The sequence below is a fragment of the Genypterus blacodes genome, unplaced genomic scaffold, assembly GCF_046128005.1.
Source record: "Genypterus blacodes isolate CSIRO-AG114 ecotype Tasmania unplaced genomic scaffold, CSIRO-AGI_Gbla_v1 ptg000057l_1, whole genome shotgun sequence".
Lineage (NCBI taxonomy): Eukaryota > Metazoa > Chordata > Actinopteri > Ophidiiformes > Ophidiidae > Genypterus > Genypterus blacodes.
In genome coordinates this window covers 1,173,450-1,178,149 of record NW_027466869.1, presented here as the reverse complement: position 1 = coordinate 1,178,149, position 4,700 = coordinate 1,173,450, and the positions used below count along the sequence as shown (strand labels likewise).

Here is a 4,700-nt window from a genome sequence, read left to right as displayed (position 1 = left end):
CTTCATTTGAATATTTCTGATTATTATGCAGCTCCTGCTCTTACATATTCAAAATGGGGTTCTCAATCCAATTAAATGGGCAATGTGCTGTAAAGGCGTGGGCAAACATGATTGAAGGCAGAGCTTAGGATGACAAACAAGAGCAATCTGAAGGAGATGGAAAACCGCTCGCTGCGAAGTTAATGGAAGACTGTGTGATGATCACTGATGGAGGCATGGGCGGAGACGTGCGTGTGTGTCTGTGTGTGCGCGCGCCTGTGTATGTGTGTACATGAGCACTGTGACACAAAGCGAGAGATGGAGGGACTAAAAGGGAGGTGTGAGTAGTAGAATAAGAGAGGAATATGGAACTGCAGATATACAGGATGCAAGGGAGGGAAAATGAGTGTGAGAGCATGTTTGTGCAGATGTGTGCTGAGGCATGTCTGCGTGTTGTTCGCTCTGTGTGTGTTTGAATGTATGTATGTGTGTGTTTGTGTGTGTGAGTGAATAAAATGGTCATATGCCACACTGACATATTGAGAAATGCAGCTTAAAATTACTGGTTAAAAACAAGCAATTATGAAACCACGTTGCTTTATTTTGGAGATGAATTTTAAGTGGCTTGCATTTCCTTAGGTGAGCTGTAGGGGCGCTGTCAGCATGTCAAAGAAAAGCATAGGCAAGGACGACAAACAGCTTTAGCAATCTATTCAACACGAGCATGTATATATATATACGATTTGATCTTTTTGGGGGTCTGTGATCGTGCGTGTGTCCCCCTTCATCTGCCCTTTGTTCAAAACCCAATCAGCGTCTATAAAACCGGTGCTCAGGAGCGGCCCGATGCTCTGTCAGACTATCTGTCTGATGAATGCCTTGGCGTCCCACCGGCTCGCTAAATATGCGCAGTGAAATGAGCTGAAACACGGGCCTTAATTAAAAAGTGGAGACCCACGAAGATGTGATTAAAGCAACGCTCTGCGGATTATAGTGACTAAAGCATCTCGGAAGGCATACAGAAAGAGAAAGGGAGAGGGGAATAAGAGAGAGAAAAAGGGAGAGAGGGTGAGAAAGAGCGAGAGGGAGAGAGACGGAGAGAGAGGGAGATGACTGAGTGATTAAGCTGCCACTTTCTTTCTGTTTTCTTCTCATATTTCTACTCATTTACTCCATAAAGTATTATAATATACAAGCTCTTCTCTCAGAGACACCCTTGATCCTGGCTTAAGGCCTCGTGTAAATCATCTCCTTTTCATTGAAATAAATAAAATGTTAAATCTCTGTTGATAATACACACACACACACACACACGCAGGTTGACAGTGTAACCATGGACCAAATTGTTCATTTTTGTGAGTATGAGACTGAACTTTATTTATTCAGATGGCCATTGTTGAAAATGTGTCCTTCGAGCCGGATTTGAACCAGCGACCTAAGGATGCCCGGTTTGTGCCACTACAGTCCTCCGCTCTACCAACTGAGCTATCGAAGGCGTGTTTTCCACAAATGACAGTGTAACCATAGACCAAATTGTTCATTTTTGTGCGTATGAGAATGTTAGATATTTATTCCATTGTTGAAAATGTGTCCTTAGAGCCAGAGCTGAACCAGCAACCTAAGGATTGACCATATCTTGGTCAATGAAAGAGCTAGAGCCCTAGAATTTCAAACAAGGCATCTATATGGCACTGGGGTCCATTGCTGTATGTTTTGGGGAAATTTAAGTTTTGGGCTAAATCTCAAAATGATGTCAGTGTAACCATGAACCAAATGCCAAATTGGTCATTTTTGTAGAAGGCCCATATCTTGGCCAAGGTAGGAGTTAGAGCTCTAGCATTTCAAACACAGTATCTAGATGGCACCAGGATCCATTGCTGTAAGTTTGGTGTTTGCAATCCACCCCAGCTTCCTCTTGTCCTGCATAGGGATGGCCATCTCCACGGCAACGAGAATGAAGGTGCAGTGAAGGCAGTGGCAGGCTGAACTTCTCCAGGCTCATCCTGAAAGACAACGACAAAGAGGAATTAGTTTATTGCATAAAAGAAAGCACTACAAAAGATGGTTACAACAGAGCCATACCAATAATTAGATGTTGCGAGTATGGAGCAGGGCTGCTGGTCCTCACAGAGGATGGAATGCAGCTACACTCTGGCCAGGGGCAGTAAGTGTGTTTCTGCGCTGGTGTGATACACACCGTGGGCTGATTAACAGCGTACAATGTCCTTTTCATGGGAGTCAGCACTCAACCAGTAATGAGTCGGTGCTTTTATGGACACTGCATTGTTAAGCAGCCATAATGATTCTCTTATTAATAATGTAGGGTTTATTGTGGGTGACTTCTCTTCTCTTCTCTTCTCTTCTCTTCTCTTCTCTTCTCTTCTCTTCTCTTCTCTTCTCTTCTCTTCTCTTCTCTTCTCTTCTCTTCTTTCTCTTCTCTTCTCTTCTCTTCTCTTCTCTTCTCTTCTCTTCTCTTCTCTTCTCTTCTCTTCAGTGTCAATCTTTTGTTTTTGACTGGATGCAGCATAATATTTCAGATCAAAGGGAAACAACGAAGACAAATCAGCTGTTTTTCATTTGTTTGGCTCACTCTATAAGGAATCCATTTTTGGCTCTTTCTGTCATGTAAATCTGAAAAACCTTTGAATGATTTCATATACTTTTTCATTATCTAATCTTCAATGGAAAACCTTCAAAGTCACCAAACTGTGGGTGTGTTTTCAAGAAGAAGCTTAAACCCATGAAATGATGAGTCATGAATTCTTCATTTGCACTGGATTGCATTGGTTTGCAGAAACGTCACGTCTTAAACTTTTACCATCTTACAACAACACTTCAGGCGTATATTCCCAATCCATCTCTCCATCTTCTTTTATCAGGCTCCGTCTCGCTCTTTCTCCCTCTCTTTTCTTTACCCTCTCTTCTCTTATCTCCTGCTTCTTTCCTCTACCCAGTTTATTTATGGGGGCCTGCAATATGTTAATTTCCTCTGTTCCAACACTGAGTTTAGTGCATGGATGTCACTTCCCATATTAATCAAATCCTTTTGTGCAGTATCAGCATGCTAAATAGGATAGTGTTAGATACCATGAGCCCAGATAGACACTGCTTTCTGTAGATAATCTCTTTAATATCTGTATGATTAAAGGCTGTATCTCATATCCATAAGATCCATGATAGTGCTTTTATCCAATCTCTTACATGAATGAGGAGGATGGAGGATGAAAGGCAAGTGGAAGGGGTGAAGGAAGAGTTAGAAGGGAAGGAAGGAAAAAAGTAGGATATGGGAATCTGAGTGAAGATTGAATGAATGATGTGTTTATTTTCACTTTCCCTCTTAATGGCAAGGAAGATGGATGAGAGGAGGAAAGTGAAAAGGGGAAAAAAAGGGAAAAAGGGAAAAAGGGAAAAAGGAATGGATAACATGAGGTAAGTTAGGAAGACAGGAATGAAAGAAAACGAATGAAAGCAATGGAAAATAATTTATCACAAAGGAAGGATGAAAGGAGGGAAGGAAAGAGGAATGGAATGTTAGCGAACATGGAGTACAACATGGAGGCAAAGAGGGAAAAAAAGAAGAAAGTGATAGGGGATAGGAAGGAAGGACAGAAAAGCAATAGAAGGATATACATTGATAGAGAGGAGAAAGGAAGAAAGTCAAAGTAAGAATGAATGGAAAGAAGCAAGAGGTAGGAAGAAGGAAGTGCCAGGGTGACAAGGTTAGGAAGGAAAGAGAGAGAGGAGGTGAGACAACCACATACAAACGTGTCTCACCTTAAAGCACTTTGTAGCCTTCGATTTCTGTCCATCAGAGGCCAAAGAAGGCAAATTAGAGCGCTGTATAGTTATAACTACACACACACACACACACACACACACACACACACACACACACACACACATGCACGCACACACACACACACACACACACACACACACCCTCTCTCTTGTACACGTGTCTCATTTTTGCCATTTCCTCTGTCACACTCGCATCACTGTTACCTTTCACATCCACTCATTAACTCCTTCCCAACCCCCCATCCCGCCCACTGACACTGACTGATTAGCAGCCTCGCCAAGCTTCTCCAGTCCCCCCCGACCCCGACCCCCCCACCCCTCCCTCCAGCCCTCCCTCGGTCGCCCTTGCTCACCTCGCCCCCCCACCCTCATATTACACCCTGTCCACCTCTCTTTCGCTCAAATATTAGCTCGTTCATGGTCTCCACTCGTTTATTCCCCTGTTTGTCTGTAGACCTGTCCCAAACGTTGGACCTGTGAGGTTTGGGGGGGACGAGACGTGAGGTTGTTACCTGGATATAATCACGCCAGAGATAAAAAAAAAGAAATGTCTTAAAAATTTTTGCGTCTACTGGTTTTCCCAGGCCTGTTTATCCTCCATGTGAAGGTTAAACACTTAAATCTCCTGGATTTGGATGTAGATTTAAACAGGCGGTGAGGGCATCATTGTTTTATTTTCAGATTAAACCATCTGTCTTTTGTTCTAGAATTTCATCTGATGTGTTATTCTTTATTTTAACCCACTTGGAATGCACTGCACAATGTTACATTTTGGAATATTCCACTTTATCCATCATAGCACAGTTGAACTACATTTTCCTTTAAATTTTACACACAAATTCCACTAACAAAGTCAAAAGAGTTAATTAGAAGAAGCATTACTTTCTCCCCAGCATGTGCTCATTGTCTCCTTCTTCACATGC

The 4,700-nt window shown here is 42.5% G+C and overlaps 1 non-coding gene across 1 annotated transcript; it reads right to left on the bottom strand.

The window, feature by feature from the left end:
- Nucleotides 1–1,386: 1,386 nt before the first annotated feature.
- trnay-gua (transfer RNA tyrosine (anticodon GUA)) lies at nt 1,387–1,474 on the bottom strand. Its single transcript is given in 2 exon segments — nt 1,387–1,422; nt 1,438–1,474. It is a non-coding gene; the product is annotated as a tRNA-Tyr (tRNA).
- Between the last annotated feature and the right edge of the window lie 3,226 nt (nt 1,475–4,700).